We start from the raw sequence: 23,533 nt of genomic DNA, 5'->3' as shown, positions 1-23,533 counted from the left end.
TAAAGGTCATAACAAACCAGATATCTTGTCCAGAGTATGGGGCAACACTTGGGAAACAAGAGTTCATCAGGTCAGGGTCTTGAGAGCAGTGGCACCGGCAGAGGAAATCCGTGAATGGGCATGGACTGCTGGCGTGAATGGGCATGGACTGCTGGCAAGCAGGGCTCTGCATTCTCTCTTGTTTGGGCTCCTTTTTTCTGCATTTTATATGGTATTGTGGAGTAGTTCAGCTTGGATGCACAATAATTATGAACGTTGGAAGGATTTGCCTGACCATTTTCTTACCCTATTTCAGAATTCATAAGTAAACCTGACCCTATATAATCAGGTCTTTCACTTCAGACACCCAAAAGGAAACAGATTCTTTATGAGACACCTGGAATATGGTGTGAGTCTATCACTTGTTATATCAGTTTCCAAGGAGGCTATTCTTTGAAGAAACAACTTTACCAGTACATACGTAGGTTTTAAGGTCTTCAAAAATGGTTCTGTATGAGGGAATTTTAAACCCAGAGCACAGCCCTGGCCGGTTTGGCTCAGCGGTTAGAGCGTCGGCCTGCGGTCCGGAGAGACCCAGGTTCGGTTCCCGCTAAGGGCATGTACCTTGGTTGCAGTTTGTCCCCGGCCCTGGTTGGTCGTGCGGGTGGCAGCCACTCGATGTGTCCCTTCACGTCGATGTTTCTCACTCTCTCTCCCTTCCTCTCTCTCCCTCCCATTCTATCTGTACAAAAAATGGAAAAAATATCCTCGGGTGAGGATAAAAAAATAAAAAAATAAAAAATAAACCCAGAGCACAGAAATACTTGATAAGAGGATGCAAGTCAAGGTATACATGACAGTAGTTGAGAGACAATAAGAAAAAAACAAATAACAGGAAATTTCAGTTATAATTTATAATACAACATATCCCCAGTGTTAAACAGCATATAACTATATATAAAAAACAACTGATTGATGAATAAGGTGATGATTATCTTAAAATCAGAGCATTAGTTTATCATTTAGGATTAACGTATTACCCAGCAATCTCTTATGCTTCTTTGATGGTTTGTTATGAAAAAAATGTTGAGAACCCTTGTTTTTGTTATATATTTATGATGTGTTCACCCAGACTTCAGTCTGCTGAGGAGGACATGGGGAATTCAGGAAAATGTGAGTGGCACTCTGTTCCAAAAGCTTCCTTTGTATCATGTTAGTTTCTCACAATAATTACAAGTACTTCATATAGAAGAGGTTCTCGTTTTACATATATTCTTCTTATCATTCTCAGAGTGGGGAGCAGAGGAGGGCTTAAAACACAGGGTAGATCTGTGCATGTGTATAGTCCATAAAAGAGTCTTAATGACCTGGTTAAATGCCAGTGGAGTCACAGTTCTGCTGCTAACTGACTGATGCTCAAGGGAAAGTTGGTGTGCATGGTGTACCTTGTTCATGCCATTGCTCTGCTGCTGCTGCCACCTTTGTGCCAGACTGCTTTTGCTCCTTTTAATTTGCTCTTAAATCGAGTGTCTCCATAGACACCTCAGGTCAAAGAATGAACCTGACGGTAATAAGGATACATTTTTCAGCAGAGTGATGGAGCTGGCTGCCTCGGAAGGTGGCTGGAGAGCTCTCTGTTGCTGGGAGTGTTGAGGAGAAACAACTGTAGCTGTACTGTTCTACAAAACATAGGCTCTGGGCTGGGTTGGACTAGACGGTCTTTAAGCCTCTGGTAATTCTGAGAATCATTGATTTTTTTTTTTTTTTTAGCACCCAGGCACACTTGATTCTTAATAATAATCAGTTTGAAGTTCTATATTAATTTTAAAAATACACATGCTCACCTAGGAGGACTTAGTATTATAGATAGCCCAGATGCCATTTGTAGGGTGCTGTCAGCTGCAAGTGACAGGGCTGCCGACCCGATATGCCAGACACCGGAGGGCTTTACTTGCTCAGGTAAAGGGCTGTCCGTACGAGGGAGAGGTGTGCCCTGGCTGGTGCGGGTCAGGTGCTTGACTGTCATTCAAGGCTGCTGGTTCGAGTCCCTGTTAGGGCACATACCCAGGTCGTGGGTTTGATCCCCAGTTGGGGTACGTGCAGAAGGCAACCAATTGATGTTTCTCTCTCACATCAATGTTTCTCTCTCTCTTTTCCTCTCCCTTCCTTTCTCTCTAAAGTCAATAAAAACATACTTTTAAAAAGTGAGACATACTGGAGGACCCAGGTTCTTTCTGTCTGTCTGCTCGACCATTCATGAGGTTTGCTTTATCTCAAGGCAGGTTTCACCTGATGTCGTAGGTCATTGTCACTAGCATTCAGGGCTGCACATGCCTTATGCATGGAGGAGGGGAGGAAGAGAAGAATGTCACTTGCTCGAAGGGTGAGAAGGTATTTTCCATATGCCTCCAGCAGACCTCACTGAGCCAAAAGTGAGCTTTTGATAGTCGACTTACTCCAGGGTCAGAGGGTGAGGCCAGCATCCTGACATACAAGGTAACTCTGGGCAGAGGGGAGTACTGAAGAGAATCTGTGTGCCGTTGAGGAGGAGGTAGAACAACCAACAACATCCACCGTAGTCATTCTGGTATAATGCTAGTATTTTGACAAAAAGTCACTATTTTTTATGTGGTCATATCAGGGTGTATTTTTTTAAATAGTGTGATTTCTGTTTTAAGATGGCAGAATGAAGCCAGATTTCAAATATCCATCCTTTTAGACTTAATGATATGAACAGCTAAATGGATAAAAATGGTCAGAAATATGCCAACAGTAAATTTAAAGAAAACAGCTGATGGTCATTTGGAGAAATGAAAATTTCCAAGAATTCAGAGTGTTTGGCCCAGAATCATTCTCAACCCCACACTATGCAGAGGCTATGTAAGAGAAAAGGATAGGGAACAAAATAAAAAATGGTGTATGTAGTCCTGCCGGAATACTGGGGATTCCAGGTGACTGGAAGCCCTTCCCTGAATGTTTCTCAAGTGACAAAGAAAAACACACTATTTTGGTATGTCCAGGCTGGTAAAAAAGTAGATAAGAAAGGTAGTCTAGTGATAAACCCTAGAGTTGATTATTTCATCAGTAAATTGGGAGTTAGCAGAATACCTGATATAAGGGAACATTGATAACTCAAATCTCTCTGGGTGCCAGAAAGTGTTACTGGACAGGGAGTCTAGCCCTGAGTGGGTCTGCAGCGGGCCTGTAGTGTGTGGGGAAGGGGGAGGAGAAGGAGGTGGGGATGGCATGGGTGTGCTCCCCTGAGGGAGAGCATGCTGGGTCCTTTGTCTTGAGGCTTTTATCTCTCTCTTACAGGTGGGGAGTCTTAGGGGAGGTCTCAGGGGAGGGTTTCAGCAGCATATTCATCAGTTTTTCAGGAGTGCTCTTTCAGGGTTTTGGTCTCCACTGATTGGTCAGTGCCAGGGCAGGGGGTCCTTAGTCATTGCAGCTGGTCCTGGCATCACCCACCTGGTTTTGCTGCTTTTTTCATCCTTGAACAGTAAGTAGGAGGAGGAGCACATGGTGAGTTGCAGGTGACTGGACTCTAATCACTTACAGGGTAGATGGAGGTAGAAAGTGAATAGAATAGTCGGGATTGGGAGGAAAAGAAACTGACTGCAGCCCTGGCCGGTTTGGCTCAGCGGTTAGAGCGTTGGCCTGCGGTTCGGAGAGACCCGGGTTCGGTTCCCGCTAAGGGCACGTACCTTGGTTGCAGTTTGTCCCCGACCCTGGTTGGGTCGTGTGGGTGGCAACCACTCGATGTGTCGCTTTCACGTCGATGTTTCTCTCTCTCTCTCTCTCTCACTCTCACTCTATCTGAACAAAATATCGAAAAATGTCCTCGGGTGAGGATAAAAAAAAAAAAAAAAGAAACTGACTGCAAAGGAGGAAGAGAACACCTTGGACTGACTCTTTCTGATGGAAATAAAACCTCACAAGGATTCAGGGAATTAAAGACAGTTGGAGAGGAAAAGGATGTATCTCAGGAGAAGAGCAGAGTTAGGCTTCTTGTAGCCCTTGCCCCTGCTGAGCTGATTCCCTGTTTCCTTTTTCACATTCCGCAAACCTCCCCCTCCTCAACGCAAGGGCACAGAGCTGCTGGAGTGCAGCACTAGCTCAGAAAGTAGCTGGAAGTGGAAGGGTTCCCCTAGACTACACAGTGACCCACAAAGACACTCCACAGACCGTCCCTGTAGCCTGAGCCAATGGAGAAGACGTGGCGCGGCTTCTGCACTCAGGGCAGGTGGAGAGGAACATGGTGCGTGCCGAAGAAGCGTGCAGAGTCTGTTCTGAAAGAGAATTATTGCCTTGCAGAAAAGAGGAGAATTCCCAAGTAGTGAGCCATTAAGAACCCGAGTTTCATAAAACACAGGCTCAGAAATGATATAATAAAAATAGCAGAATGAGGTGAAAAAGGAAAAATACGGCCAAGGGAGACAAAAAACTGATTTGCAGAACAAATAATTTAGAATGGCTGAAAAATTAATTACTAACAGAACACAAGCGTGAGATACTCAGAGTGAGTGTGGAAGAAGGGGAAACAGATCGAAGCACTTAGGAAAAAGTGATAGGCGTGGGACTGGGCTTCTTGGAGGCAGAGTCTAGTAGTAGTATGGGCCTTTCGTTCTTGGTTCAAGTTCCTCTTGGAGCATTTATTCTGGGAAAATCTTTTGGCTTCTCATAGGATGGAAAATATATAAATGATGGAACAGTAACAAAGGGTCTTTGTTCTGTTTGTTGGTATTATTTACCGTGTGTGTGTGTGTGTGTGTGTGTGTATCTAAGTTAGACATGTAATTTCATTTGGCTGAGATATTCTAATGTTGCTATTTGCATATCTGTTTTATGTTGTATAGATGCTGTCGCTGTTAACTTTGTGAGACTCTGAGATGCTCTTGAGCTATATGGACAAAAATAGTAAAGGTGAAAAATATCAGAGCCTCAAGGGATTTGGGCTATATTGGATACACATATATATTTCATCATGAACTATCACTTATAGTTTCTTAAGTAAACAAACATTTCTTGAACACATACATTCTGAGCTTTGAGACGATGGAAGTTTGACAGTCTCCTTCTGCACTGTTTTCTTAAGCTCTACAAGAGAAGCCACCTTTGCTTTGTTCACTCCATCTTTCTCCAGGGCCTGGAACAATACCTGTCATGTAGTAGGTGGCCAATAAATGTGTTCCCTGAATGAGTTCATTCTATACTAAAAAAATGGAATAGCCTTTTTACAAAGGTTACTTACACTACAGGAGAAAGTGTTACAATTTCTATAATACTTTTATAACAAATATATTTTGATTAGTATTGATAATACGTTTTTTTTAAATCCTCACCCAAGGATATTTTGCCATTCATCTTCAGATAGAGTGGGAGGGGGAGAAAGAGAAAGAAAGATAGAGAAACATCGATGTGAGAGAGACACATCGATTTGTTGCTCCCACGTGACCCTGACCAGGGCCAGGGACCAAACCGCAACTGAGGTATGTGCCCTTCACCAGAATCAAACCCAAGACTCTTTGGTCCGAGGGCCGACGCTCTAACCACTGAGCAAGACCTGCCAAGGCTGATAATAATTTTCAACTACTTTAAGGGTTTATGTATTTATTGGATATATTAAGAGTTTTTAAATGGCAGAAATTAGAATCTGTTCATTTTACTTATTGTATGATTAAAGTTTAAAAAATGTTAACAGTGAACACAAAGACTTATTTTTTCAGCACAACTTTATTTTATATTGAGAAAATGAAAAAAAATTATATAATGGAAAGCACATTTTAAAAAGATTGTGTTCATCAATATGTTACTACGAAGATTAATCATACCTTGTTACATGTCACATTTTAAAAAGCATTTAATGTATTAGTTTATGTTAGAAGAGTTTGGGGAACTATAAACCCAATTATTAATAACTTCAGGGGTAAGTTTGAAATCACAATATGTGTAGTGTGGAGTGGAACTAAACAGGGCAACATATGCTCCACATTGAATTACTACATTTGAGAACTCAGAGGAGTCAAAGAGGTGATATCTGTTAACTTCTCTTCTCTTACCCCTCCTAGCCCGCTAATTTATAAAGGACAAAATGAAATCTAGAGATTATAGATGATTGGCAAGTGGTTAGCTGTTATGGTCTTGTTAACTGTGAATAGCACCAGATGTTAGACCTCAATTCTTGGCTAAGAATTTAGAGCCAAGGAACCCAAATACAAGCAAAAGTTAATTTAGAAATTCACAGAGGTAGAAGTGAGCTTTGGAAGAAGTGAGGCAGCTAGGCTGCTTGGACTCAGGAAGCAATTTCAGAGGCATAAAAAGGGGGTGGGGCTTGGAGCTTTGGAGAAAGAAAGCAAAGGGATGAGCTTGAGGAAAGAAAGGGGCAAGGGAAGGTACAGGAGACAGGGTTGGGGAGAGTTTTATCTGAGGTCTTGGGAAGATCTCAGAAGAGTCATCAACTTTTCCAGGTGTGTCCTTTCAGGATTGTGTTTTTCATTGATTGGTTGGTGCCAGGGCAGGGGGTCATTAGTTACTGCAGCTGGTCCTGGAGCTGAGGCCTAGATATTACCTCTAGAGAGGAAAGGTCAGGAGAGGGTCCAGACTATATGACCAGTGATACAAAAGGCCAGGGGTTCTAAACTACATGACCAGAGATATGCCAGGGGAGGAAAGGCTACCCTGGGGGCGAGGTTCAGCATCAGTATTGCCTGTCGCTAGCCCTTGGGGCTTTCCGACCTGGTAACGTTCTGTATCTAACTATAAATTGCTCAGTCAGTTTGTTCAGCTGTCTCAGTTTCCCCATTCCACTTGGCAAGGAATTTTTCTAGCTTCTGACTATCCTGCCTCGAAAGCAGGTGTTCAAGCAAAACTTGTACATGAATGTTCATTACAGCACTAGTCACAAAAACTGAAAGGTGCAAACAACCCAGATGTCTGTCAGTGGATGAGTGGGTAAGCAAAATGTGGTGAATTCATACAATATAATATTATTCAGGCGTAAAAAGGAATGAAGGGCCGATTCATGCTCATACAAGCATCAGTGAACCCTGTAAGCGTGCTTAAGAGAAGGAAGCCAAACACAGAAGGCCACGTTTTGTATGGTTGCATTTATATGAAACATAGAGACACAAAGTGGGGGCTTGGGAGAGGGGAATGGAGGTGACTGTTAATGGGAATGGGGTTTCATTTAAAGATGATGAAAATGTTCTAGAACTAGATAGTGATGGTTACCCCGCCTTGTAAGTATACTAAATGTACACTTTGAAATGGTTGAAGTGGTAAGTTTTATATTATGTGTGTTTTACCACAGGAAAACAAAAACAGAAACAGAAAAACCAACCAGAAAAAAAAAAAGGTATTTTCAGGAAGAGGTAAATCATTATTCCAGTGAACAAATATTAAGGAATTTATTTTACTCTTGTAATATGACTAACTAGGTATGTAGTTAAATAGTTCAACGGAAAAGTCAAAGCATACCAATTTATATACAGTAAAGGAATGTTGAGACAGTTGCAAATGGAGATAAAAATAGTTTTGCTGTAGGGGAGGTGTGTGTATGTGGGGGTGGAAGTCAGTCAATTTAAATAATTCTCAGAATGTTATTTACGTGTCTATCAAGTACCTACAGTTTACAAAGAATTGCCAGCAGCTTATAGTTTTCCATTGAAACTGATCTTTCCCCCCTGTAGCCTCCCTCTTTTGATCACAAATAATCTCATAGAAAAATTATTCTTGGTCATAAAATAAGACCTTTTTAGATTATTATTTTTTTGTGGACATTTGCTTATTTATTATGATTATTATTGTTGATAGTATCACAGATGTCCCCCATTTGCCCTCTCTCCACCCAGCATACCCTCCCACCCCCCCAGGCCTTTCCCACACTGTTGTCTGTTTCCATGGGTTTTGCATATATGTTCTTTGGTTAATCTCTTCCTGTCCCCTCATCCTTCCTCGCCTCTAAGATCTGTCACTCTGTTCTATGCATCCAGGCCTATGGACCTATTTTGTCAGTTTATTTTGTTCATTACATTCCACTTATAAATGAGATCATGTGATATCTGTCTTTCTCTAACTGGCTTATTTCTGTTAGCATAATAATCTCTAGGTCTATCCATGCTGTTGCAAAGGGTAAGAGCTCCTTTTATACAGCTGCATAATATTCCATTTTGTAAATGTACCACAGCTTTGTTATCCACTCATCTACTGATGGGTACTTGGGCTGTTTCCAAATCTTGGCTATTATAAACAATGCTGCTGTGAACATAGGAGTACATATATTCTTTCTGATTGGTGTTTTGGGATTCTTAGGATACCATAAGTGGGATCACTGGGTCAAACAGCAGTTCCACTTTTAATTTTCTGATGAAATCTCCATACTGTTTTCCACAGTGGCTGTACCCATGTGCATTCCCACCAGTAGTGTACTAGTGTTCCCATTTCTCTATCCTCACCAGCATCTATTATTTGTTGATGGTAGCCATTCTGGCAGGTGTGAGGAGATACCTCATTATAGTTTTAATTTACATCTGTCTGATGATTAGTGACATTGAGAATTTTTCATATGCCTATTTGCCATCTAAATGTCTTCTTTTGAGAAGTGTCTATTGAAGTCCTTTACCCATTTTTAAATTGGGTTGTTTGTCTTTCTGGTATTGAGTTGTATGAGTTCTTTGTATATTGGAAATTAACCCCTTATCCATTGTATCATTGGTGAATATGTTCTCTCATACAGTGCGTTCCCTTTTTATTTTGTTCATGGTTTCTTTTGCTGTGCAGAAGCTTTTTAACTTTATGTAGTCCTTTTTGTTTATTTTTTCCTTTGTTTTTCTTGCCCTAGGCCATGAATCAGAAAAATACTGTTACATGAGATGTCTGAGATTTTGCTAACTATGTTTTCTTTTAGAATTTTTATGGTTTTGTAACTTACATTTAAGTCTTTTACTCTTTTTGAGTTTATCCTTGTGTATGGTATAAGTTGGTGGTCTAGTTTAATTTTTTTGCATGTACCTGTCCAGTTTTCTCAACATCATTTACTGAAGAGACTAATCTTTACTCCATTATATGCTCTTGCCCCCTTTGTCAAATATTAATTGACCATTTTGGGTTGGGTCTATTTCTGGAGTCCTTGTTCTGTTCCATTGGACTGTATGTCTGCTCTTGGACCATTACCAAGCTGTTTTAATACATTGTAGTATAGTTTGACATCTGTTATCATGATCCCTCCAACTTTGTTCTTTTTTCTCAAGATTGCTTAGGCTATTTGGGATCTTTTGTGGTTCCATATAAATTTTTGAAATACTTGTTCTAGATCTGTGAAATATGCTGTTGGTATTTTAATAGGGATTGCATTGATTCTGTAGTTTGGGTAGTGTGGACATTTTAGTTATGTTAATTCATTCAATTCATGAACATGGTATATGCTTCCACTTATTTTATCTTCCTCTGTTTCCTTTTTTTGTTGTTGTTAATCCTCACCAGAGGATATTTTTTCCCATTGTTTTTAGAGAGCGTGGAAGTGGGGAAGAGAGAGATTCATGTGAGAGAGACACATCGACTGGTTGCCTCCCTCATGCACCCAATCAGGTCTGGGGATTGAACTGGCAACCCAGGGATGTGCTCTTTAGTGGGACTCAAACTCTGGACCCTCTGGTGCACTGGCCGCACAAACCACTGAGGGACGCTGGCCAAGGCTTTCTCTTTCCTTTTCAATGTCTTATGGTTTTCTTCCTTGGTTAAGTTTATTTCCAACTATATAATTTTTTTGTTGCCATGGTAAATATGGGATTTTTTTTTTTAGTTTCTATTTTTGAGAGTTCATTATTGGTGTATAAAAATGCCATGGATTTCTGGATGTTAAAAATAGATTTCTGGTGTATTAAAAAAATACCATAGATTTCTGCCACGTTGCCAAATTCATTTGTTAAATCTAGCAATTTTTTGGTGGAGTCTTTAGGGTTTTCTATGTACAGTATCAGGTCATCTGTGAATAATGTAGTTTTACTTCCTCCTTTCCAGTTTAGATGCCTTTTCTTTTTTCTTTTTGTCTGATTACTGTGGCTAGGACTTCTAGTACTATGCTGGATAAGAGTAGTGGAAGTGGATGTCCCTGTCTTGTTTTTGATTTTAAGGGAAATTCTTTTAGGTTTTGCCTGTTGAGTATGTTGTTAGCTGTAAGTTTGTCTCTTATGGCCTTTGTTATGTTGAGGTATGATCTCTCCATTTCCTTTTTCCTGAGAGTTTTTATCATAAATTGTTGCTGGATTTTGTTGAATGCTTTTTCTGCATCTGTTGATATGATCATGTGATTTTTGTCACTCACTTTGTTTACATGATGTATCACATTTATTGATTGTGAACATTGAACCATCCTTGCATCTCCACATTAAATCCTACTTGGTTATGGTGTATGATCTTTTGAATGTATTGCTGGATCTGATTTGCTAATGTTTTCTTAAGGATTTTAGCAAGAATATTGGCCTGTAATTTTCTTTGTAGTGTTTTCAAATGATTTTGGAATTAGGATAATACTGGCCAGGTAAAAGGAGCTTAGAATTCTTTCCTTTTCTTGAATTTTTTGGAATAGTTTCAGGAGGATGAGTGTAAGTTCTTCTTTGACTGTTTGGTAAAACATGCCTGTGAAAATCTCCAGTCCAGGACTTTTGTTTGCTGGGAGTTTTTTATTTTTTGGTTAATCTTCACCTGAGAATATTTTTCCCATTGATTTTTGTAGATAGAGTGTAAGGAAAGAAGGGAGGAAGAGAGAGAAGGAGGGGTGGGGGGAGAGAGGGAGAGAGGGAAAGGGAGAGGGAGAGGGAGGGGAGAGAGAGAGAGAACACCATTGATGTCAATTGGTTGCCTCCTGCACAATCCCAACTGGGGCCAGGGATTGAACCTGCAACTGGGGCCAGGGATCGAACCTGCAACCCAGGTACATTCGCTTGACCAGGAATCAAACCTGAACTCTTTGGTCTTTGGGCTATTGCTCTAACTGCTGAGCCAGACCAGCTAGGGCTTACTGGGAGTTTTTTGATTACTGCTTCAATTTCATTAATTTTTATTGGCCTATTCAGGTTTTCTAATTCTTCCTGATTGAGTTTTGGAAGATTGTGTTTTTTTAGGAATTTCTCCATTTCACCCAGGTTGTCCAGTTTGTTGGCATATAGTTGTTCATAATATTTTCCTACAGTCCTTTGTATTTCTTTGATGTCAATTGTCACTTTGCCTCTTTCATGTCTGATTTTATTTGTTTGGGTCCTCTTTTTTTCTTTATAAGTTTGGCTAAAGTTTCACTAAACTTGTTTATCTTTGCTGTATATAAGAAACCTACAGCCAACAACATACCCAATAGACAAAACCTAAAAGAATTTTCCTTAAAATAAAAAACAAGTCAGGGACATCTACTTCTGCTACTCTTATCCAACATAGTACTGGAAGTCCTAGCCACAGTAATCAGACAAAAAAGAAAAGGCATCCAAATTAGAAAGTAGGAAGTAAATCATTATTCACAGAAGACCTGATATTATACGTAGGGCATCCATGGCATTTTTATACACCAATAATAAACTCTCAAAAATATAGCCCTGGCCAGTTTGGCTCAGCAGTTAGAGTGTTGGCCTGAGGACCAGAGAGTCCCGGGTTCAGTTCCTGCTAAGGGCATGTATCTCGGTTGCCATTTGTCCTCGGCCCTGGTTGGGGTCATGTGGGTGGCAACTAGTCAATGTGTCTCTCTTATGTCGATGTTTTTCTCTCTCTCTCTTCCTCCCTCTCTCCCTCCCACTCTATCTGAATATAAATGCAAAAATGTCCTCAATTGAGGATTAAAAAAAAAAAAAGAAACTATTGCTTTTTTTTTTTTTTTTTTTTTTAGTGTCTATGTCAAGTACTTTCACTCTGATGCTTATTATTTCCTTCCTTCTACTTGCTCTGGGCCTTTCTTGTTATTCTCTTTCTAATTCTTTTATTTATAAGGTTAGATTGTTTATTTGAGCTTTATCTTTTTTACTGAGGAAGGCCTGTAATGCTGTGAATTTACCACTCAGGACTGCTTTTACTGTATCCCAGAGATTTGGGGTCGTTGTGTATTCATTTTTATTTGTTTCCAGGAAGTTTATTTATTTTTAAATTTTAATTTTATCTTTATTGTTGAAAGCATTACAGATGTCCTTCCCCCTCTCCCCCACCTGCCCTGTTCACACCCTCCTCCCCACTCCTGTCCCCTCTGCCTACACCACACTGTTGTCTGCCTACATCACACTGTTGTCTGGGTTCAATGGTTATGCATATATGTTCTTTGATTTTCCTCTTCTTGCCCCACACCCCCTTCCCTCTTAGGTTTGTCAGTCTGTTTCCTACTTCCAGGTGTCTGGATCTGTTTTGTTAGTCAGCTTATTTTGTTCATTATATTCACTAATAAGTGAGATTATGTGGTACTTGCCTTTCTCTGACTGGGTTATTTCACTTAGATAATGCTCTCCAGGTTCCTCCATGCCATCTCAAAGGGCAAGAGAGCTTTTTTTTTCCCAGCCCCATTGTGTACCACAATCTTGAAGAACAAAGTTGGAGGGATCATAATACCAGATATCAGATCATTCTACAAAGCCATTGTAATCAAAACAGCCTGGTACTGGCACAAGAATAGGCAGATAGATCCATGGAATAGAACAGAGAACCCAGCAATTGACTGAAGCCGTTATGCCCAATGAATATTTGACAAAGGGACAAGAGCATACAGTGGCGTAAAGACAGTCTCACCAATATATGGTATTGGGAAAACTGGACAGATACATGCAGAACAATGAAAGTAGACCACTGACTTATGCCATTCACAGTAATAAACTCAAAATGGATGGAATACTTACATTTAAGTTGTGAAACCCTGAAAACCTTAGAAAAAATGTAGGTAGCAAAATCTCAGACACTGCATGTAGCAGAATTTTCACTGATACATTGCTTAGGGCAAGAGAAACAAAGGAAAAAATAAATAAATAGGACTACATCAAACTAAAATGCTTCTGCACAGCAAAAGAAACCAGCATCAAAATGCAAAGTGAACCCACTGTATATGAAAATATATTTTCCAAAGATACATCAAATAAGGGGTTAGTTTCCAAAATACATAAAGTATTAATGCAACTCAACACCAGGAAGATAAACAGTTTAATTAAAAAATAGGCAAAGGACCTGAGTAGACACTTCTCCAAAGAGGACATGCAAATGACCAAGAGACATATGAGAAAATGCTCAATGTCACTAGTCATCAGAGAGATGCAAATTAAAACAACTATGAGGTACCATCTCATGCCTGCCAGAATGGCTGCCATCAACAGATTACCAAACAGCAAGAGCTCGCGAGGATTCAGAGTAAAGGGTACTCTAGTGAACTGCTGGTGGGAATGCAGACTAATGCAGCCACTGTGGAAAACAATATAATGTTTCCTCAAAAAATGGAAAATGGAACTGCCTTTTGACCCAGTGAGCCCAATTCTAGCAATATATCTGAAGAAGCCTGAAACAACAGAAAGAGTATATAAATTTCTATGTTTATAGCAGTGCTATTTACAATAGCTGAGATCTGGAAACAGCCTAAGTGCTCATCAGTAGGTGAGTGGTTAAAAAAAGCTATTTTCAGAAACTTTTTTTTTTCTGCCTTGATCTCATTGTTAACTAATTTATTGTTTAATAACATGCTATTTAGCTTCCATGTGTTTGAATGTTTTTGAGTGTTTTTATTGTAGTTGATTTGTAGTTTCATGCCACTGTGATCCAAGAAGATGCCTGATAGGATTTCAGTCTTCTTGAATTTAAGACTTATTTTGTGTCCTAACATGTGGTCTGTCTTTGAGCATGTTCTATGTGCACTTAAGAAAAATGTATTCTGCCCCTTTGGGATAAACTGTTCGGTAAATATCAGTTAAATCCATCTCATCTAGTATGTTGTTTAAGGTTGCTATTTCCTTGTTGTTACTGCTGGTTTTTTTTGTCTGGAAGATCTATCCAGTGATGTCAGTGTGGTGTTCTCAAGTCCCCTACATGACTTTATTGCTATCTATCTCTACCTTAAATTCCACCAAGAGTTCTTTTTTTAAATCCTCACCCAAGGCTGTTTTTCTGTTTATCTTCAGATAGAGTGGGAGAGAGAGAGAGAGACACTGATGTGAGAGGGACGCATCAGCTAGTTGCCTCCCGCACGACCTTGACCACGGTCAGTGACAAACCGCAACCGAGGTATGTGCCCTTGACCAGAATCAAACCCATGAGTCATTGGTCTGTGAGTCAGTGCTCTAACCACTAAGAAAAACTGTCCAAGGCAAGTTGTTTAAGTTTTTTTTATTGTTATCACCTTTGTTTTGATGTCTGTTTTGTCAGATATGAGTATTGCTACCCCAGCTTTTTTCTTTTCTATTTCCATGGAATATCTTTTCCATCCTTTCACTTTCCATCTGTCTGAATCTTTTCTTCTGAGATGGGTCTCTTGTAGACAATATATATATTGGTCATGTTTTCTTATCCATTCATCAACCCTATGTCTTTTTTGTTGTTAATCTTCACCCAAGGATATTTTTTCCATTGATTTTTTTTTTTTTTTCTTTATTGCTTCGAGAGAGAGAGAGAGACAGAAACATCAATGAGAGAGAACATTGACTGGCCACCTCCCTCATGCCTCTCACCAGGGACCCAGCACACAACTTGGGCATGCCCCATGTCCGGGAATCGAACTGGCAACCTCTTGGTGCATGAGTTGATGCTCAACCACTGAGCAACACTGGCCAGGCTGATTTTTTTCTTTCTAGAGAGAGTAGAAGGGAGAGAAGGGGGGAGAAAGTGAAACATTAATGTTAGACAGATACATTGATTAATTGCCTCCTTTATGTGCTGTGACTGGGGTCAGGGATTGAACCTGCAACCCAGATATGTGCTCTTTACTGGGAACTAAATATGCGATCTTTTGGTGCACAGACTGATCCTCTAACCATTGAGCTATTCTGGCCAATCCTCTGAGCATTTAGTCCATTTACATTTAAGGTTATTATGATAGGTACATATTTATTGTCAATTTTTTTCCCTTTATATTTATGTTCCTCTCTCTCTTGTTTTCTTCTTAAAGCAGTTCCTTTAACATTCCTTTCAATGCTGATTTGGTGGTAATGTACTACTTTAGCCTATTTTTGTCTGGGAAGCTCTTTATTTCACTTTCAGTTTTAAATGATAGCCTTGCTGGATGGAGCAGTTTTGTATTCAGGTCCTTGGTTTTCATTATTTTGAATATTTCATGCCAATCTCTTTCCTTAAGTGTTTCTGTTGAGAAACCAGCTGACAGTATAATGGGTACTAACTTTCAGTATAATGGGTATGTAACTTTCTGTGTCTTTCTTGCTGCCTTTAAAATTCTTTCTTTGTCTTTAACCTTTGTCATTTTAATTATGATGTTTCTTGGTTTGGGTCTCTTTGGGTTCATGTTGATTGGAACTGTCTGTGCTTCCTGAACCTTTGTGACTTGTTCCTTCACCAGATTAGGGAAATTTTCTGTCATTTTAAAAAAAACAGTTTCTCTATTCCTTGCTCGCTGTCTTCTCCTTCTGGTACCCCTATGATGTAGATATTGTTAGATTTCGTATTGTTCCAAATTTTCCTTAAACTTTCCTGCTTTTCTTTCTTTTTTTTTTTTTGCATCTCTAATTGGGTGTTTTTCTACCTTGTCTTCCAAATAACTGATTCAGTTCTCTTCTTTATTTTTTTATTTCTTCCAGTGTATTCTTCATATTAGATATCGTATTTTCATCTCTGATTGGTTCTTCTTCATGGTTTCTGTTACTTTTTCACACTGTTGTAGTTCCTACTCAGTTCCTTGTAATTCTCACTAAGTTCCTCAAAAATCTATTACTTTGAACTCTATATCTGATAAATTGTTTGCCTCCATTTCATTTAGCTCTTTTTCTGGAGTTTCCTCCTGAGTTGTTTCTTTGTCTCCTCATTGTTGCTGTCTCTTTGCATTTGTTTCTGTGTATCAGACAGAACTGCTATGCCTCTCAGTCTTTGTGGAATGGCCTTACCTAGTAAGTGTCCTCTGGGACCCAGTGGTGCTATCTATGATCTCTTCTGCTGTATGTGCTAGGAATGTCCCTTTTGTGTGTTATTTGTGCTCTCCTGTTGTAACTGAGTGTTTCTTGTTGTCTATTCATGGGTCTGATCTCTCCTCAGGATGGCTGACTGTGAGGCTTAACCCCGACCACATCGTGTGAGTTGTTGTACAGGCGCTCCACATCTGTGAACATACTATTTTTAGTCTGATTTGGCCTAACTGTGTTCATAGGCACAGCAAGAATGTTAATGTTCCTTATGGATCTACTTAAGTTTGCTTAAGTAGGAACTTTTAAAGCTTATTATTTGTGGTCCTGAGATTAGGAAACCATTGCAAGACATTGGTATCAGATTTTACCTATAGTACCTATAAGGATTTTAAATATTGTATGTTTTGGGGGCCTCCCAGGAAATGGCTTTCCTTACTTCCCTGTACAGTTGGGAACCCTATAAGCCGGTTTTCCCAAGAAAGCTTTGCCAGCATGGGTCTGAAAAGTCTACCTATGTTCCTTAAGAGTGTCTGGTCTTATCTGATACAATGAACACCATTCTGAAATTGAGCTTGGTTATAAAACTCATGTTTCAAATTGTGCCCTAGTAAAAAAGAGGGTGTGTACTTACTGAACCTGTGCAAATACCTTTATTACTATGAAAATAAGAATTTTTAATAAGAGTTACCAAATTCTGGAGGGCTCAGGCAGGGAGACATTTACAAGGATTTTATTTCAGTTAACAAAAGCAGAGTCTACTAAATCATTGAGTTACAGATTGCTTTAAGAAAAAAGAGAAAGTGCTTCCTTGTATATCTAGGAAATAGGACCCCAAAGAATAGAAACAAAAACCTGCTGCCAGTGCATTGAATGCACAATGACAAGGGCTGGGTCACGAAGCAGCTGTCATTGGACTGGTTCCACGAGTGCTTCATCCCCCAAGTCAAGCTGTATCTCGCGGAGAAGGGACTTGAGTTTAATGTCCTTCTCCTCATGGGCAATGCTGGAGGTCATGTGCAAGACCTAGCCTATGACAGTGTGCAAATCAAGTTCCTTCCTCCCAACACCTCTTCGCTGATCCAGCCCATGGATCAAGGCCATATTTGTGCGTTCAAGGGCGTCTACATGCAGAACACCCTGCAGCACCTCGTCGAAGGCGTGGACCTTGAGGACTTCTTGCTGAAGGAGTACTGGCAGCAGTACACCTTCGCAATCTGTCTGAAGAACATCCAGGCCACATTGAAGGACATAAAGATGGAGGCCGTGAAGGCCAGCTGGAAGATGTTATGGCCTGAATTTGTCCACGACTACAGAGGATTCACTCCAGAGGATATAAGCAACTCAGCAGTGGATAAGGCAGTTAGGCTAGCCTGGGTGCTGGGAGGAGAAGGTTTCATGGATATGACCCACGATGACGTGGATGAGCTGCTGGAGACACATTCGGATCCCTTAACTGACGAGAATCTGGTGGAGATGACTAAGTCTGCAAGTAAGGAGGAGGAAGAGCAGCCAGAGGTTCCTGGGGGTCAGGAGGAGAAAATCATCCTTACACTTGAGCGTCTCTTGTAAGTCGTGAGAACTGTTAAGGTAGTACAGGACATGACTGGCCAATGGGACCTACAAATGATGCATGTATTGCAGTTCCAGAATTCACTTGATGGAGCAATAGAACCTTACAAAAGCCTCCTCACGCATATGAAACGACAGCACCAGCAACTGCCTGTCACGATGTTCTTCAGCCACGCACCCAGACACCCACTGTCTACTCCTAGTACTCCTTCAGCAGAAGAAGAAGACAATGCACCTGCTGAAGATACTGCATCACCTGAAGACTCTCTTACTGAGGTCGTGCCTTCAGAGGAGCAGTAACCTTGCTCTTCTTTGCTGTACAGTCCAGCAAATCCAACAGAATGTTTTTCTTGTGGCTGTTGCCGATCCAAATGGCTAGGGAAGACTCCATTTTCACTGTGAACCTATTATGGCTTGTCACATATGCTTTGCTTTCTTGTTGAAAGAGACAGTAGCCATTGCACGGATGTTCTTTTCATCTTTACAGATGGAGCAAATGGTAAACTCATTCAAGTCATAATGGCGGGCAACCTCCATGATTTTCTTGCCATCTTTGATCATATCCAAGAGTTTCACCTTCTCCTGGATGGTAAACATCTTCCTCCGGCGCTGAGTTTCATCATCAGAAGGCTTAGAAGAAGCAGCATGTTTAGGAGCTATCGTGGGGCTTACATAAAAGTTCTCAAGAATCGCAAATACTTACAAGAGCAAAGATGCTTCCTATGTGTAGTGACATAGAAGCGTGTATGAGAGAAGTGAACTTTCATGAGGCTGAGCCAATCAGTGGCCAGGATAGGAAGAGGGTAGGATAGCCAATCAGTGAACAGCACACTATGATTGGCTTGGTTTCACCACACTGATTTTGTAGAAAAAAATTATTGCCCACACACAAGGAGTGGTTGAGCAGTTGCACCTGGTGTTGAAGGATTTGTGGGGGTGCTTGAATACATAGGCCTGCAGTCCATATGTAGTCATTTTAATTTTAATTGTGATACAGGGGTGTATAATTGACTCAGACAACCGAGCGCATGCTGTATCATTTTCACTGTCTTGATCACCTTTTTAATGAATATATTTGAAAAAACCACGATAGAGTGAAGCCGCGAAAGTTGAAGTGCAAAGTGGTGAAGGACGACTGTAGTTTTAGATGTATATCATAGTGGTTACACATTTATTCATCTTACAAGTGATCCCCCTGATAAATCAAGTACCTAGCTGGCAATATACATGGTTATTACAATATTATTGACTATATTCCCTATGCTTTATTTTACATCCAAATGATTGTTTTTGTAACTACCAATTTGTACTTTTTTGAAAAAAATGTTTTTATTGATTTTTTTAGAGAGAGAGGGAGAGAGAGATAGAAACATTGATGTGAGAGAGAAACATTGATCAGCTAACTCTTGCACGCCCCCTTCTAGGGATCGAGCCCACAGCCCAGGCATGTGCCCTGACCAGGAATTGAACCAGAAATTCTCAGTCCATGGGACAGTGCTCAGTCCACTGAGCCACACCGGCTGGGTTTATATTTCTTTTTTTTTCAATCCTCACCTGAGGACATTTTTCCATTTATCTTCAGATAGAGTAGGAGGGAGAGAGAGAGAAACATCGATGTGAGAGGGGCACATCGACTGGTTGCCTCCTGCACATCCCTGACCAGGGCCGGGGATGAACTGCAACCAAGATACGTGCCCTTGGCCAGAATTGAACCTGAGACTCATTGGTTTGTGGGCCGACGCTTTGCTGCTGAGCCAAACCAGCCAGGGCCCAATTTGTATTTCTTTTTTTTTTTTTTTATCCTCACCCGAGGACATTTTTCCATGTTTTTGTTCAGATAGAGTGGGAGGGAGAGAGAGGAAGAGAGAGAGAAACATCAATGTGAAAGGTACACATCGAGTGGTTGCCACCTGCACCACCCAACCAGGGCTGGGGACAAACTGCAACCGAGAGAACCAAACCTGGGTCTCTCTCGACCTCAGGCCGACGCTCCAAACCCTGAGCCAAAGCGGCCAGGGCCCAATTTGTATTTCTTAATCCCTTCACTTCTTTAACCCAGCCCTCCAAATCCCCTCTCATATAGCAACCGTAGTTTGTTCTCTGTATATATGAGTCTCTTTCTGTTTTGTTTGTTCATTTATTTTGTTCTTTAGATTCCACAAGTAAGTGAAATCATATGGTATTTGTCTTTCTCTGTCTGACTTATTTTACTTAGCATAATATTCCCAGGTCCATCTGTGTTGTCACAAATAATAAGCTTTCATTCTTTTTATGGCCAAGAAATATTCCATTGCATATATGTACCATATCTTCTTTATCCACCCATTTACTGATGGCCACTTGGGTTGCTTCCATATCTTGGCAATTGTAAATAATGCTGCAGTGAACACAGGGATGTATATATATTTTTCAAATTAATGTTTTGGATTCCTTTGGATGAATAGAAGCAGAATTCCTGAATCATAAAGTAGTTCTCTGTATAATTTCCCACAGTCGCTGTACCAATTTACAATCCCACCAACAGTTCACAAGGGTTCCCTTCTCTCCACGTTCTTGCCAGTACTTGTTCTTTGTTGTTTTATTGATGATAGCCATTCTGATATGTGTGTAGTGATATCTCATTATGGTTTAATTTTTTTGTTCTCTTTTTTATTATTTATTTTATTTTTTTTTAAATCTTTATTGTTGAATGTATTACAGGCGTTCCTCTTTTTTCCCCCATTGATCCCCCTTTGCCCCACTCCCGCCCCCTCCCGCCTCCCTCCCACCTTTTCCCACACTGTTGTCTGTGTTCATTGGTTATGCATATAAGTTCTTTGGTTTATTTCTTCCCACCCCCCAACTCCCCTTCCCTTTGAGGTTTGTCAGTCTAGCAATGAATTTGTACTTCTTAATCCCTTCATCTTTTTCACCCATCCCCCAATCTCCCTCCCATCTGGCAATCAACAAAATGTTCTCTATATCTATGAGAATGTTTCTGTCTGCTTGTTCACTTTCTTTGTAGATTCCATTGTCGATAGATATGTATTCATTACCATTTTGTTTGTTCATATATTTTATCTTTTTCTTCAAAAAGACCCTTCATCATTTCATATAATAACGGTTTGGTGGTGATGAACTCGATTAACTTTTCCTTGTCTAGGAAACTCTTTCTATGGCCATCGATTCTAAATGACAGCTTTGCAGGAAAGCGTAATCTTGGTTGTAGGTTCTTGCTTTTCATCACTCTGAATATTTCTTGCCACTCCCTTCTGGCCTGCAAAGTTTCTTTTGAGAAATCAGCTGACAGCCTTATGGGAACTCCCTTGTAGGTAACTAACTGCTTCTCTTGCTGCTTTTAAGATTCTGTCTTTGTCTTGAACCTTTTGCATTTTGACGATGATGTGTCTTGGTGTGGGCCTCTTGGGGTTCATCTTGTTTGGGACTCTGTGTGCTTCCTGGACTTGTATGTCTGTTTCCTTCACCAAGTTAGGAAAGTTTTCTGCCATTATTGTTTCAAACAGGTTTTCCATTTCTTGTTCTCGCTCTTCTCCTTCTGGCTCCCCCAAGATGCGAATGTTGGCACGCTTGAGGTTGTCCCAGAGGCTCCTTACACTATCCTCATTTTTTTGGATTCTTTTTTCTTTTTGCTGTTCTCATTGGGCGTTTTTTGCTTCCTTATATTCCAAATCAATGGTTTGCTTCTTGGATTTACGCACTCTACTATTGAATCTGTGTAAATTATTCTTTATTTCAATTAATGCCTCCTTCATTTCTGACTGTGCATCCATCATTTTTGACTGGTCCTTTTTTATGCTCTTGAGGCCCTCACTAAGTTCACTGAGGTTCTCACTGAGTTCATTGAGCATCCTTATAAGCAGTATTTTGAACCCAGCATGTGTTAGGTTGATTATCTCCATTTCGCTTAGTTCTTTTCTTAGGGTTTTGTTCTGTTCTTTCCTTTGGGACTTGTTTCTTTGTCTCCTCATTTTGGCTGCCTCCCTGTGTTTGTTTCTGTGTATTACTTAATGAGTGGTGTGGGGCTAGCTGAGACCAGATGCTGCTTGTTTGAAAGAATTTAGGAAAACCTGAAGCAGGATCTAAGACAGGCCAGTTCTATGGTAAAGCAATTGGCAACAGCTTGGGTGGGCTTGAAAGTTGGGTGGGGCAGGGCCTAAGGGAATCACCAGGGCAGGGCAACCAGTGTGAGCCAGGTTGCTGGAGTCCTGTCTGCCACCCCAGGAAAGGGCTCACCAAAGGAACAAAGGCCTCTGACAGCACGTTTGTCCCGAAGAAAGCCCCCTCTCCAGCCCTCGCTCCAGTGTGAAACAGCCCAGTTCTTCCCTGTATGTCTCTGGTGCCCCTCAAGCTGCCTCCCCTCCAAGCTTAGAGGGAGTGAGTCTGAGTAAGTCTGTGCGCGGGCCCTTTAAGGAGCTGCCTGGGGCTTCAGCCGCCTCCGCCTTCCTGAGCCTCAGTTCCTGCTGGTTTTTCCAGCCAGAAGTTATGGGAACGTCTCTTCCTGGCACTGGAACCCTGAGCGGGGCACCTGGTGTGAGACAGGGACCCCCTCAGTCCTCAGGGAGGACCTTCCCAGCCGAGGTGTCCTCCTGATTTTTATCCGCCACACGTGGGTGTGGGACCAGCCAGTCCGCCTCCGCCCCTCCTACCAGTCTCGATGCTGCTGCTGCTGCTGCTTTAATTCTGTAGTTGTAGGACTTCCATTCAGCTTGATTTCAGGTGGTTTTGAATGATGGTTGTTCTGTAGTTTAGTTGTAACTTTGATGTGGTTGTGGGAGGACGCAATACCGCTTTTACCTACCCGCCATCTTGACCGGAAGTCAACACTTGTAGTTTTTATCCATTGAGTATGATGTTGGCTGTGGGTTTGTCATATGTGGCCTTTATTCTGTTGAGATATGTTTCCTCTGTGCTCACTTTGCTGAGAGTTTTTATCTTTAATGGGTGGTGGATTTTATCATTGCTTTTTCTGTGTCTATTGATATGATCATGTGGTTTTTATTCATTTTGTTTATGTGGTGTATCATGTTTATTGCTTTGTGGATATTGTACCAAACTTGCATCCCAGGAATTAAATCCCACTCGATAACAGTGTGTGATCTTTTTAAAGTATTGCTGGATTCAGTTTACTAATATTTTGTTGAGATTTTAGCATCACTGTTCATCAGGGATGTTGACCTATAATTTTCTTACTTTGTCATGTCTTTATCTGGTTTTTGTAATTTGGATAATGCTGTCCTTGTAAAATGAGCTTGGGAGTCTTCCCTCCTATTGAATTTTTTGGAATAGTTTGAGAAGGATATGTGTTCTTCTTTGACTGTTTGGTAAAATTCACCTGTAAAAGCCATTTGGTCCAGGGCTTTTGTATGTTGGGAGTTTTTGATTACTACTTCAATTTTAGTAGTTGTAATATGTCTGTTCAGATTCTCTGATTCTTCCTGATTAATTTGTAGGATTGTGTGTTTCTAATAATTTATTTATTTCATCCAGACTGGCCAATTTGTTGGCATATAGTTCATAATATTTTCTTCCAATGTTTTGTATTTCTTTGGTGTCAGTTGTTACTACTTCTCTTTTATTTCTGATGTTATTTATCCCACCCCCCTTTTGTTTTGATGAGTCTATTTAAAGTTTTCCCAATCCTGATTATTTTTTCAAAGAACCAACTCTTGGTTTCATTGATCATTTGTATTGGTTTTCTTTAGATTCTCTTTCATTCATTTATGCACTGAGCTTTATCATTGCCTTCCTTCTACTCTGGGCTTTGTTTGTTGTTCTTTTACAAGTTTCTTTAGGTATAATTTTATATTGTTTATTTGAACTTTTTCTTGTTTTTTGAGATAGGGCTGTAATGCAATGACTTTCCCTCTTGGGACTGCTTTCCCTGTGTCCCATAGATTGGGGGTTTTTATTCTTAT

At 40.5% G+C, this 23,533-nt stretch overlaps 1 protein-coding gene and 1 long non-coding RNA gene across 36 annotated transcripts in view; both read left to right on the top strand.

Annotated features, from left to right (window-relative positions):
• Positions 1–23,533, top strand: part of MARCHF8 (membrane associated ring-CH-type finger 8) — a 184,605-nt gene that overhangs the window by 100,089 nt on the left and 60,983 nt on the right. The window lies entirely within an intron of this gene.
• Positions 1,126–7,321, top strand: LOC118632055. Its single transcript, XR_004959969.1, has 3 exons — positions 1,126–1,152; positions 4,836–4,902; positions 7,289–7,321. It is a non-coding gene; the product is annotated as an uncharacterized LOC118632055 (long non-coding RNA).

The sequence above is a fragment of the Molossus molossus genome, unplaced genomic scaffold (genome assembly GCF_014108415.1).
Source record: "Molossus molossus isolate mMolMol1 unplaced genomic scaffold, mMolMol1.p scaffold_m16_p_17, whole genome shotgun sequence".
In the NCBI taxonomy this organism is placed as follows: Eukaryota; Metazoa; Chordata; class Mammalia; order Chiroptera; family Molossidae; genus Molossus; species Molossus molossus.
The sequence above is the reverse complement of the archived record's forward strand: the minus strand, read 5'-3'. Positions and strand labels throughout refer to the sequence as shown.